The sequence below is a fragment of the Rhinatrema bivittatum genome, chromosome 7 (genome assembly GCF_901001135.1).
Source record: "Rhinatrema bivittatum chromosome 7, aRhiBiv1.1, whole genome shotgun sequence".
In the NCBI taxonomy this organism is placed as follows: Eukaryota; Metazoa; Chordata; class Amphibia; order Gymnophiona; family Rhinatrematidae; genus Rhinatrema; species Rhinatrema bivittatum.
In genome coordinates this window covers 61,019,282-61,033,536 of record NC_042621.1, presented here as the reverse complement: position 1 = coordinate 61,033,536, position 14,255 = coordinate 61,019,282, and positions in this window count along the sequence as shown.

The following is a 14,255-nucleotide window of genomic DNA, read 5'->3' as shown; positions in this document are numbered from 1 at the left end:
GAAAATCATAAAATATATTCCCACGGACAGACACTCACATGCCCACTTATATATACTGACATGTACTCCCTCACACACACACACGTCACTACTCACATATTCTCCCTAACCCTGACATGCCCACTCAAACATACATACCTGCTCACATACTGTACACTCGCATGAGCTCTCATTTATTCTAACACACACATGCCCACTCATACACACGTCCTTCCTCCTACCCATACATACAATCTCACACATATTCACACATTCTCTTTTCTCCTGCCCCAAGGCTGGCCTCTCCCAATAACAGGAGCCATGTGTACACATAGACATCACTGCTCCCTTCCTTCCTTTCCAGCCACAGACATTTAGACCCGCTAGGTGAAGAGAGTATTAGGCATCAATGTCCTGGGGCTGGACCAGGGAGGAAGGAGAGCTACAGCTGGACTGGGTAAGCATCAGAAAGTGCTGGATTTGAGAGAGTGTGCTGAGGTCAGGTTGGTTTGGAGAGGTCAAATAGAGATGGACTAGGGAGGGGTGAGGCAGAATGCCAGAAATGGGGTGGTGAGGGGCAATAGACTGCTGGCATGGGGACAGGAGTCTGCTGAGGTCAGGCTCAGTCAGGCAATCACTGAGTGCTGGGTTAGGCTACAGGGGGACAGAGGGTATCAGGGCAGGAAAGGAAGAGGAGAATGGAGACTGCTGCAATTGGGCTGGGTTGGAGGAAGAGCTTGTAAGAATATCCTGGTGGGGTGGGGGTCACACTGTGCTAGGATCAGGAAGTTCTGGGTTTGCACTTGTGGGGAACAGACTTCACACAAGGTTATAGAGGGGTTGGGGTTTGGACTGGGGTAAGGGGTAGAGAGTTGAAATCTATATGAGGAGGAGTGGGAGAGAGATTGCTGGGATCTGTCTAAGGGGAGAGACTGCTAGGTACTCCCATAGTGATACTCTTGAATTTTCAATGGTTGGCACTAGTTAGCACAGGGTGTAGTGCCTCATCTGTCATGTTGCAATGTCCTTTCTTCACTTTTTTTTTTCTGTGTTTTTGTTGCCATCTCTAAGTTTTTCTTGACTTCATAATTGCATGTAGAGAGCAGGTCACATCTTATGAGAAACAAAATTAACCTACCACAAAGAAAACCTCAAACTGCAAGACCTGAGAAATTGCTACTTCCTTATCAGAAATGAATAAATAAGCTATTATATGATTAATCTATGAGAAAGTAAGGCTGAAACTGAATGTTGAATAGTTCATGAGCCTTGTTGAACTTTATGAAAGCAAATCCTGATAATATTTGCAGAAAATAATAAACTGAAAATTGAAACAGAGAAATGTGATCCAGAAAAAAAAACAAAAAACCATGGCCTTGTGATGCCCTTGGAATGCTCTATGGCTGGGGTAGGCCGCAGAACAGACCAGGCTGGAGAATGGTCTGTTTTCCATCAGTTTATTTTCAAAATTTCATAACAGAAAAGAAGCAAATGGCTGCTTACCTCAGCAGACTGACAAGCAAAGTAAATGTCCAGAACAAAACACGGCATTGGATACAGCTTCCTTCTTCTTCCTGGGGCCCTCTAACTCTCTCAGGGCCTCACCTTTGTATCCCTTACCTGTTTCTCTGAGGCATCTGTGGCTTTCTATCATATATTCTATCACAGGCCTATGTAGTCTGCCAATCCATCCAACTAATTTAGCTTTATAATCCTTACCATTCGCTTAGAGATCCTCTGTTTCTGCGAGGACATGCAGGATAGTATTCACACATGGGTGATGACATCAGATGGAGCCCAGACACAGAAAATTTACATCAAACTTTCTAGAAATTTGATTTGCCACACTGGGCATGAACACCATGCTTTCTACCATGTGTCCATGCAAGGTCCCTCTTCAGTCTCTCTTTTGCTGTGGAGCTGAAGCATCACGGTTGATGAGCTCACTTGTGGCCTTTTTGGCCTCTTTTTGAAAACTTCTGTTTTGCTGTAGCGTGATTTTCTTCGCCTGCGTTAGATGCTAGGCTCCTTTCTGTCCTCCCCGTAGCATTCCTAATAAGGTTTTTTGATGTTTATTGGTAAGTTTCCTTTCATAGTCTATTCCCCATGGTAGCAGTGCTTTGGTGCCCTCTGGCCACTGACACATGTTGCAATCAATTTTCATATTGCTTCCCATTTATTTTATCCCTTCATGGCCTCATCATAGTTTAAGCGATGCCCTCGGTGCCAGAGGACAATGTCCATCACTGACCTTTATGATGAATGTTTCCTCTGCCTGGGGGCTTGCTGCAAATGTGCATAGATGACCCTGAAAGGATGTCTTCGTCTCTACAAGATGGAGCGCCTCTTTGGGTCGAAGAGGTCTGAGCCAGTGGCATCGACATTGAAGGGCCATGGAGCTGCATCGATGGAAACCAAGCCATCAACATCAGTGGGAGTGTCTGTTCCATCGGCTGATAGGGGCACTGGAGATCGGCCACCATCCGGCTCCTCCAGGCCGAGGACTTTGGGTCCTCATCATCGGCCTCAGCACCAGGGAAAGACCATGCCGAGCATCGAGGGAAACCAAAGAAGCATTGGGAAAATTCTCCGTCGATGCACGGTTTCAGGCTCTGGGATGCACCAGTTCATATTGTGATGCTCTGAAGAAACCCTGTGCCAAGAAGTGCCAGTTCTCCATTGGTGCAGGGGGTCTGCAACAGTCTCCACCTGTCCAGATGACAGTCACCGATCCTCCTTTCAGTTCCAAAAATAATCTTGCCGCCCTTCCTTCCTCCCAGCTGGTGTTGATATCAGCAACATTTGAAGAGGAGCTCGAGTGGCAAGTACAGCAGGCAGTCGAGCGGGTGATGTGGGACATTGGTCCCATGGCATCAACGGCACCTGATCCGGCACTGTCCATTTTGGAACCTCAATTGCAGAAGCTCCATGCACTCATCGGTGTGTGTTACTGACCCAGCTGCCGTTAGTTCCCGGGTTGACATCTGTGCCCATTGGGGCCCCACAGACTCCCCCTGCCGATATGGTGGAAATAGCCAGTTCCTTACAGAAGGAAACTCTGCCTAGGACAGTGAGACACAGAGGCCTGTACAGCCCTGTTAAGCCCCACTGGTACTTGCATCTCTGGACAAAGGCTGAGAACCCTGGGCACCATCCCTTGTTGATGTCAATGAAGATGAGGGCTTCTATGACCCCTATGGGGATGATACTATGGAATCCTCCACCAATGGCTCTGAGGGTCTCCCCTCAGACCCTTCTCCTCCAGAGGAGCAAAGGAAGTCTCCACCTGAGGACTTGACCTTCGCAGGTTTTATGTGGGTGATGCTGGAAGCCATCCCTTTTCAATTGCTGACAGAAGAGGATGTCAGGCACAAAATGCTTGAAATCCTTCAGCTCGTGAAGCCTCCTAAGGAAGTCATGCTGGTCCTGGTGCATACCCTTAAGGAGTTACTGCTGAGGATATGGGAGCACATCATCACAGTGCCTCCCATAAATAAGAAGGCTGATGGGTTTTACCTTGTTCAGAAGGCTCCTGTATTCGATAAGCAACTCCTTCCTCACCAATGGGTGGTAGTCTAATCTGCTCTCAAGAGAGCCAAGCAGTCTCAGATCCATTCCTTGGCATCTCCGGGGAAAGAGCACAGACCGATGAATGCTCTTGGGAGATAGGTTTTCCAGGGGGACCATGCTCATTGCCCACATAGCTTCCTACCATCTCTACATGAGCCAATACTCATGGGACATCTTATGCTGCAGCAGGACACCCTCATGTCGCTGGTGCATAAAGGCCTGGAGTGCAGAAAGCACTAGGTCCACATGACCTACGATGTTTTCGAAAAGGCATCAAGGGTCCTCTACAGTGGGAATCAGCGCCTGCAGAATGGCATGGCTGCGGGCCTCAGATCTCTGACCAGCGATACAGTAAAGACTTATTGACATGCCGAGTACTGGGGAGAATTTCTTTGGAGATAGGATGAGTGATGCGGTGCTCCCAGCTCCAGGACCACCATGAAACCCTCCAAAAACTCTCCGCCAGCACTCCGGACCCATCCTCCTCTGGTAGGAGGTCAGCGAAATTGGAGCACAAGAATTCTTTCTTTCAACAGAGGAAGTACTATCCTGCACTCCTTCACTCCCATCTGCAGTATCAGGACTCCCGCAGCTGTCTCAGGTAGCAGAGAGATCCCAAGGCCCAGTCAGTGCCTCAGTCACCTCCAGGGATGGGGTTTTGACTGGGTCATAGGGAGCACAGTTCATTTACCCGACCTGATGCAATGGATCCATCGGTCGGAGGCAGGCTGCAGTTCTTTGCAAACCAGTGGTCTAGTATAATCTCAGACCAGTGGGATCTTTCTATCATCCATCAAGGATACAGATTTGAACCTACTGGGTGCCCTGCCAAATTGCCCTCTGAGCCCATTTTGGGGGAGAGTAACGCATCAGGAGGTACTATTACTGGAGCTTCCTCCCACTGAATAGCCAGAGCGGTCGAGCTTGTTCCACCAGGGCAAAGAGGGCAAGGATTTTACTCCAAGTACTTTCTGATTCCAAATAAAACAGGACGACTCCGTCCCATTCTAGACCTAAGGGCCTTGAACAGATTTATCAGAAAGGAAAAGTTCAAGATGGTTTCCCTAGGCATCTTGAACCCCTTTTTACAAAAAGAGGATTGGCTATGCTCCCTTGATCTGAAGGACGCGTACACCCACATCGAGATCTTCTCAATTCACCAGAAGTATCTCCGATTCATAGTGGGAAAACAACACTTCCTGTATTGGGAATTGCAGTTTGGACTTGTGTCAGCCCCACAAGTCTTCACAAAATGTCTGGTCATTTTGGCAGCACACCTCCATAGGCTGGAGATGCATATTTTTCCTTATCTGGACAATTGGCTAGTCAAGAGAACATCTCAAGCAGGGGCTGTGAGATCCATGTACTTGACCATCCAGGTTTTGGATTCACTAAAGTTTGTCATCATGTACCCAGTCCCATCTCAGCATGTCATTCAGTTGGTCTCATTAGGAGCCCTGCTAGAGATGGCTCATACCAAGGGATTCAGCAGAGTCAGCAGGTGTCAGCCTGGCACATGTTGAGGATGTTGGGCCATATGGCTGAAACTGACCCATCTCTTGGCATGATTTAACATACGCAAGGCACAGTGGACCCCAAGGTCATAGTGGCGCCAGGCCACGCAGAACCTCCAGGGATTGCATCTGAGTCACCTTGCCCCTTTGGGACTCTCTGTCCTGGTGTCGGGTACTTTTGAATCTGGAAAGGGGGATTACTTTCCAAGATTCTCCTACCCAAATTGTCCTAACCATGGATGCATCCACCCTGGATTGTGGAGTTCATGTAAATGGGCTCAGAACCCAGGCTCTCTCTGGTCTGCCCAGGAAAGCTGTTGTCAAATCAATTTCCTAGAGCTCCGGATGATCAAGTACATGCTTTGGGCTTTCGTATATCGGCTGTCTAACAAAGTTATCCCAATTCAAACCAATGAGCAAGTGGTGATGTGGTATGTCAGCAAACAGGGAGCTACGGGGGTCGTACTCCTGTGTCAGGAAGCTATTTAGATCTGGTCATGGGCTCTGTCCCCCATAAGAACATAAGAAATTGCCATGCTGGGTCAGACCAAAGGTCCATAAAGCCCAGCATCCTGTTTCCAACAGAGGCCAAACCAGGCCACAAGAACCTGGCAATTACCCAAACACTAAAAAGATCCCATGCTACTGATGCCAGTAATAACAGAGGCCATTCCCTAAGTCAACTTTGTCCTATTTTCTTCAGATGGATCCTTCTTCCAATTTTTGAAGGTTGGATTTTTTTGGCTAAAGTACCCTCTTTCACCTCACCTAACCATGTCAGGAATCGTTTTGCCTTCCTTCCACCTTTCTTAATCCATGGAATACATCTGGACTGAGCCTCTAGGATTGTAATTTTAAACAATGTTCAAGCCTGTTGAACACTTTTAACCTTTTCAGTATTTTCTATTTTCATTTTATCAAAGTTTCCCTTTTGAAAATGTAGTGTTAGAGCTGTAGATTTATTTATTGTCCCTCTTCTAGTTATTAGTTTAAATTTGATCATGTTATGATCACTATTGCCAAGTGGCTCCTCCACCATTACCTCTCTCACCAAATCCTGCGTTCCACTAAGAATTAAATCTGAAACAGCGCCCTCTCTCATTGGTTCCTGAACGAATTGCTCCATGAAGCAGTCGTTTATTACATCTAGGAACTTTATGTCTCTAGCATGTCCTGATGTTACATTTACCCAGTCAATATTGGGGTAATTGAAATCTCCCATTATTACTGCACTGCCAAATTGGTCAGCTTCCCTGATTTCTCTTAGTATATCATCATCTGTCTGACCATTTTGTCCAGGTGGACGGTAGTATACTCCTATCACTATACTCTTAGCCAACACACATGGGATTTCTACCCATATAGATTCTACTGAGCATTTAGTCTCTTGTATGATCTTTATGCTGTTGGACTCTATACCCTCCCAGACATAAAGTGCCACACCCCCACCCACAGGATGGTGCTCAGAGCTAAGTACCTGGTGGGAATGGGAAAACATGTTAGCAAACAGACTGAATCATGTCTTCAGCCCCCATGACTGGTCTCTGGACCAGGGGGGTTGCAAATTGGATATTCCATCTCTGAGGAAGCCCAGACGTGGGTCTTTTCACATCCCGTTGCAACAGAAAGATACCTCTGTTCAGTTGTTGTGATTCTACTTGACATGCAGTCTCAAGGTCCTCTGGGAGCTGCCTCTACCCTTTTTCCAGCTCTTGTCTCAGTGACCTCATGACTCAGCAATTCTCTGCCTATTTAGTCATGTTTCAGTCTACACTCTGTGCCTTATCATTGAGTCAGAGCCTGGCTGGCTCTTTGCTCAGTCCCTCGTGGCTTGTGGCTTTCCAAAGCCTTGTATTTCATGTGGCTCTTCACAGCCTTCTGTTTTGTGGCTTTCCAAAGCCTTCTCACCTTGTATACCTTGTGGCTCTCTGTAGCCTTCTGCCTTGTGGGCTTCCTAAGCCACCTGGCTCCAGCCTTGCTCCCTGGCTTCCCTAAGCCGCCTTGCTCCTTGGCTTCTCTAAGCCACCTGGCTCCAGCCTTGCTCCCTGGTTTCCCAAAGCCGCCCGGTTCCAGCCTTGCTCCCTGGCTTCCCAAAGCCGCCCGGTTCCAGCCTTGCTCCCTGGCTTCCCCAAGCTGCCTTGCTCCCCCAAGCTACCTTGCTCCCTGGCTTCCCCAAGCTGCCTATCTCAAGCTTGCTAGTTTCATTAACTCCTTTCTTCTTCCAGTGTTCCATTCCAAACCTTGGTTCCTGCCTGACTGCCTCCACTCTAGATTCCAGTCCAGCTTTAGCATTAGGTCTCTCCCTTGTTCAAGACCTGCTGGCTACCAGAACCCAAGAGCTCAACCTGCAGGGAAGGTGGCTGGTATAGGCAGAAAATCCCCTAGTCTAGCATGTCCCTAGAGACCTGGTCTGGTTCCATGGGGATTTCCAAGCCGAGCTGGGTCCACAACCCTAACACCTGTACAGGACAGATGGCAAACCAACATCAGACGCCCTTGCCCGACATTGGGGTGAAGGTCTTCTGTACACATATCCTCTGCAACTACTCAATCTTTCAGAAGATGAGTCTCGCGTCCTCATGTCTTCTAGAAGGCCTTCCACTAGAAAATCATGTGGACTGAATTGGAGGTGGTTTTCCATGTGGTGTGAGCAGAAGCCCTAGATCCATTCTCCTGCACCACATAAAAAACTGCTCTATTACCTTCTACACCTATCAAAAGTTGGCTTGAAAACCAACTCTGTTAGAATTCATCTGAGTGCAACTGGCATACCACCATGGTGTAGATGGAACACCCATCTCTGTACAGCCTTTAGTTGTACATTTCATGTGGCCAATTGAAGCCTCTCCTAAGGCCTCCCACTGTGTATTAGGACCTCAACGTGGTGTTAGCTTAGCTGATGAAATCTCCTTTGGAGCAGCGGCACTCCTTTGACCTGAGGTGCCTGACCTGGAATTTCATATTCTTGGTAGTGGTCACCTCAGTGCACAAGGTCAAACAGCTCCAGACCTTAGTGAATTATCCACCTTACACTAAGTTTTATCATGACAGGGTGGTCTTGAGTATGTACCCTAAGTTCCTACCTAAGGTGGTTTCGGACTTCCATCTTAACCAGTCCATCAGCCTCCCAACATTCTTTCCATGCCCCACTTGCACCAAGGCGAACGAGCCCTGCACTGTTTGGACTGCAAGCGAGCCTTAGCCTTCTGTCTGGAGCAGACATAAGTCCACCAACAGTCCAACCAACTTTTTATTTCTTTTAATAGAAATAGGTTGTGCATTGCCAATGCCAAACAGACACTATCAAATTGGCTAGCAAGCTGCATCTCCTTCTGTTATGCACAGGTGGGGCTGCATCTTTAGGACATGTCAAGGCTCATTATGTCCGAATCATGGCAGAGTCTGTGGCCCACTTGTGAGCAGTTTCCATGGTTATCTGCAAAGCTGCAACATGGGAGTTCTTGCCACACATTCATGTCTTACTATTGCATGGATAGGGATGGCAAACGAGATAGTACGTTTGGCCAATTTTTTCTTCTGACTCTGTTTGAGGTGTAGAACCTAACTCCCACCTAGGGCCCATTGTTTTGGTTCAGGCTGTCTTGTTGACACCTGGTTTGGGTGTCTGTTGGTCCCCATTTATGCTGGGGGGCAGCCTGTAGCTAGGGATTCATCCATATGTGAAGATTACCATCCTGACTGTCTTCGGAGCAAGCAGAGTTGCTTACCTGTAGCAGGTGTTCTCCGAGAACAGCAGGATGTTAGTCCTCACAAAAACCACATGCCACCTCGCACAGTTGGGTTTCTCCTATCTAATGCTATGTTTATAAGACTAAAGAGGGATCCTACATGGACGTGGAGTATAATAATGCTGGGTATGCCAAGTGTGGGAAGTCAGAAACTTTGACACAGGTTTTCCATGTCAGGGCTCCATCTGATGATGTCACCCATGTGTGAGGACCAGCATCCTGCTGTCCTCAGAGAACACCTGTTACAGGTAAGCAGCTCTGCTTTATCTCATGCTTTCTAGAATTCAGATATTGTTCTTGTTTCTACAACCTCCACAGAGAGGCTGTCCCATGTGTCCATATCCTCTCCATAAAGAAATATTTGCCTAAGATTACTTTGGAGTCTATTCCCTCTCGGTCTGGAGCCTCCTTTCCACTGAAAGAGGCTTTCCTCCTGTGCATGGAAACCTTGGAAGTATTTAAATGTCTCTTTCATATCTGTCCTATCTCGCCTTTCCTCTAGGATGTATACATGTTTAGATCCTTGTCTTTCTCCATAGGCTTTATAACTAAAACCTCAGTTGCCATTGGGTCAGAAGGGCAAAAGCCACATTTTGCACATTAAAGAACCACATGTGGCTCCCAAGACACAGGTTGGCCACCTCTGCTGTAGACCACTGTTTCACAACTAATGTGCTGTGAGACCTGATCAGGCGTTCAATACAAGTCATCACTGTCTGATGCTCAGGTCCAGCCTAATCCCAGGGGTCAAGCGACATTAGTGGAGGCTCCTAAACATGCAGGAGCTTTTTAAGAGCACATGTGGAGTCCATCTAGACACCGTATATCTCCTTCCTAGTTACCGTATGAGCTATGGAGTGTGTGCATACCCAGACATCCCTACCCCCTTCCATACCCTCCAGCCACAGACACCCAGGTCCTCTAGATGTGGAGACTGATGAACAACACTGTGCTGGATTTCGGCCAAGGATGGGAGATGGAAAGCTGTGGCTGGGCTGGATAAGAGGTCAGAGTGTGCCAATTTGGGACTTACATTTATTTATTTAAGCCTTTTACATACTGAACCTGAAGCGGTCCACAAATGAAATACAAAATTTTTAAAAACTTGCAAAACTAGACCTGAAAATCATAAAATATATATTCACACAGACACTCACATGCCCACTTATATATACTCACATATACTCTCACACACACCCTCTTTCACACACACGTCACTGCTCACATATTCTCCCTAACCCTGACATGCCCACTCACACATACATACCTGCTCACATACTGTACACTCGCATGAGCTCCTAACACACACATGCCCACTCATATGTACGTCTTTCCTTCTCCCCACCCATAGATATATCCACTCACACATATTCACACATTCTCTCTCCTGCCCCAAAGCTTGCCTCCCTCACCCAAGAGCTGTGTGCATACACAGACATCCCTTCTTCCTTCCATGCCTTCCAGCCACAGACACCCAGACCCCCTATGTAAGTAGAGTGATGGGCAACACTGGGCTGGAGCTGGACCAGGAAGGAGGGGGGAAGATCATCAGCTGGGCTGGGCTGGGTAAGGGTTCAGAAATTGCTGGATTTAAGAGAGTGTGCCGAGGTCAAGCTGGTTAGGGGAGGTCAGATAAGGTCAGGGATAGCTTAGGGAGGGGTGAGGCAGAATGCCAGGAATTATGTGGCGAGGGATTACAGACTATTGGGCATGGGGCCAGGTGTGTGCTGAGGTCAGGCTCAGCAGGACAATCGCTGAGTGCTGGGTTAGGCTGCACGGGTACAAAGGGCATCAAGGCAGGAAAGGAAAATGGAGGCTGCTGCAATTGGGCTGGGCAGGAGGAAGAGCGTGCAAGATTAGCCTGGGGGGGGGGGGACAGTTTTGGCACAAGGTTATAGAGGGGTTTGGTATTGGAATGGGGTAAGGTTTAAGGTTTATTGTCATTTATATACCGTCTCAGCGAGCCTTCACAGCGGTTTACAATATAAATAAATAAAACAGTGAGGAAATTACAATTTGATCATAAAAGATGAAACAGCTATATTCTAAAAGAGGGAAATTACAAAACTCATAGCTGTTAAAATATAAAATATGAATTAAAACTATAAGACTGATAAGAACAATATTATTAAGAACAATAAAACTATATTATAAGAACAAAAAAACTATATACATTGTAGGTAGGAGGTACAGGGTAGGAGGTAGAGGGTTGAGATCTACATGTAGAGGGGAGGCAGATTTGCTGGGATCTGCCAAAGAGGAGAGATTGCCATGAACTTCCATAGTGATATACTCGCTGTTGAATTTTCAGTGGGTGGCACTAGTTAGCACAGGTTGTTCTGCCTCAGCTGCCATTTTGCTTTCTCCTGTTTTACCTAACTCCACTGTATTTTTCTGTTTTTGTTGCCATCTCTAAGTTCTTTTCACTTCATAACTGCACATAGACAGTGGGTCACATCTTATGAGAAAACAATTAAACTACCATAAAGAAAATCTCAAACTGCAAGACCTGAGAAATTCCTACTTTATCAGAAATGAATAAGTAAGCTATTATATGATTAGCCTATGATAATGTATAACTGAAAGTAAAAGTTGAATTATAGTTCATAGGTCTTGTTGACTCTTCTGAAAGCAGATCAATCCTTGTCAATGTTTGTATAAAATAATCTGAAAACTGAAACAGAGAAATGGGACCACAGAAAAGGACCATATGGCCTATCTATTCTTCCCATTCATTCCCTAATTCAGCTTTATAATCCCTATCCCTTGCTTAGAGGTCCTCTGTTTTATCCCATGCTTTCTTGAATTCAGATACTGTTCTTGTTTGTCCCACCTCCCCAGGGAGGCTATTTCATGTAACCAATGTCCTCTCCATAAAGAAATACTTTCCCAAGATTACTTTGGAGTAGGGATGTGAATCGGGCTTTGGACGATTGAAAATATCAGACGATATTTTCAAAATCGTCAGAAATTGGGGGCTCCCCTGAAACGATAGGAAAACCCCACGATATTGATCGTGGGGGTTCTCTTATCATTTTGGGGGAGGGCGGGAAAAACGGCACACAAAAATAACCCCTAAACCCACCCCAACCCTTTAAAACTAATCCCTTTGCTTCCCCCACCCTCCCGACCCCCCCCAAAAACATTTTACAGGTACCTGGCGCGGGCCATCCAGTGCTCCTACCATGTGACAGGGGCCAGCCAATGGCATGGATACCCTGTCACATGGTAAGGGCAAAGGGCCATCGGCGCCATTTTGATTAGTGGTAGCCGACGGCCCGAGAGCGGGAGATCGCTCCCGGGACCCCCACTGGACCACCAGGTACCTGTAAAATGGTTTTATTTTGGGGGGGGAAGCAAAGGGATTCGTTTTAAAGGGTCGGGGAGGGTTTTTTATCAGCTCAGGCACAGCCGATAAACAAAACTGCGATTGGGCCAGATTGAAAAACCCCACATGTGAATCGGAAGCGGAATCCGAACCGATTGTGCTTCCGATTCACATCTCTACTTTGGAGTCTGTTCCCTTCCATCCTTGTCCTATGTCCTCTCATTCCAGAGCCTCCTTTCCATTGGAAGAGGCTTGCCTCCTGTGCATGGAAACCTTGAAGTATTTACATATCTCTAGCATATCTCCCCTCTCTCACCTTTCCTCTAGTTTAAACATGTTCAGATCTTTGTTCCCATAGGCTTTAAAACAAAAACTACTAGTGATTTAATAGCCACCCTCTGGACCTACTCCATTTGGTTTATATTGTTTGGAGATGTGCTTAGAAGAATTTCACCTCCAATACTGCACCTCTCCTTTGGGTTTTTGCATTCTAAATGCATAACTGCATTTTTTAATCATTAAATCTTAGCTATCATACCCTAGACCATTCTTCAAGCTTCATTAGATCCCTCCTATTTCCCCCACCTTCCTGGCTGTCTATTCTGTTGCATGTTTTGGTATCATTGACAAAAAGGCGATTTCCCATCAATCCTTTCGCACTGTTGCTTAAAAAATGTTGAAAAGAACTGGTCCAAGGACCGATCCTTGATGCACACTGCTACTATCATCACTTCCTTGGCATGGACTCTATTTATCACTGCTGTAGACCACTGTTTCAGAACTAATGTGCTGTCAGACCTGATCAGGTGTTCAACAGAAGTCACCACCTGTCTGATGCTCAGGTCCAGCCCCACACCGGGAGTCTGCTTTCAGCATCTCCCAGCAACAAACAACATTAATGGAGGCTCTTAAACATGCAGGAGCTTTTTAAGAGCACTTGTGGAGTCCATCTAGTCACCATATATCTCTTTCCTAGTTACCGTATGAGCTATGGGGTGTGTGCATACCCAGACATTCCTACCCTCTTCCATACTCTCCAGCCACATAATTTAAAAAAAATGTGCAAAATTAGACCTGAAATCATAAAATATATTCACACAGACAAGAGGACGGGGAAGACGGGTGCTACTTATTATACATTGAAACTTTATAATACATTGAACTTTATAATATTTTATCTTGTATTTCATCTGAACAATGGGGCAATGCTCACATACAGTACACTCGCATGAGCTCTCATTTATTCTCCTAACATGCACATGCCCACTCACATGTACGTCTTTCCTTCTCCCCACACATACACATACTCACACATTCTCTCTCCTGTCCCAAAGCAGGAGAGGATCAGAAGCCTCATCTGCATATTGCTCTCAGCATCCCCTGGGAGAGGCAACCAGAGTTCACCACAAGTGATCCAGGGATTGAATTTCACAGCCCCAGCTTCCAGAGCCCCCCTTTTTGCAGTAGAAAAGGATCGGAAACCCGCGCGTGAGTTTCAAACCCTTCTACTCTTTGTGTGAAGATCAATTTAATGGTGGTTAAAGAAGATTGGTAAGTATAGCTTTGGAAACTCTTTGGGCTTATAAAAGTTTGGAGAAAGGTGAAATAGTGGGATATATATATTTTTGTTTTTAGAGTTTAATCATCCTCTTGTAGGATTCTAGCCGATTAATTATTAAATTCACCTGTAAAGTACTCTATTTCCATCTCCTTTAGTATCCTAAACTTAACAATGAACCCAATAAAATTAAGATGAAGGCAGCAGTGCAGCAGCAAGAGGGGTCTTTCCAGTCTTTTGCATTGAGTGGTACATGTATGATTTTTTTACCCACCACTGAGAAATTGTATGTATGCACTCAGTGCAAAGAGCTCCTGGCTCTGATCTCTGGAGGCTAGAGTAGCAGACTTGGAGGAGCTGAGCAGACAGAGAGGTACATTGATGAGACCTTCAGGGACATAGTATGTCCCAAATCCAGTCTGGTGGCCCCAGTGCTGCCTTGGATCAGAAAGGTCTCCCAGTAGGAGAACATCACCCTGGAGTAGCAGGAGGTGATCCTGTAGCAAGGACCTGCTCTCCAGGTGATGTATTGTCCTCTCACACTGAGTACAAGTCTC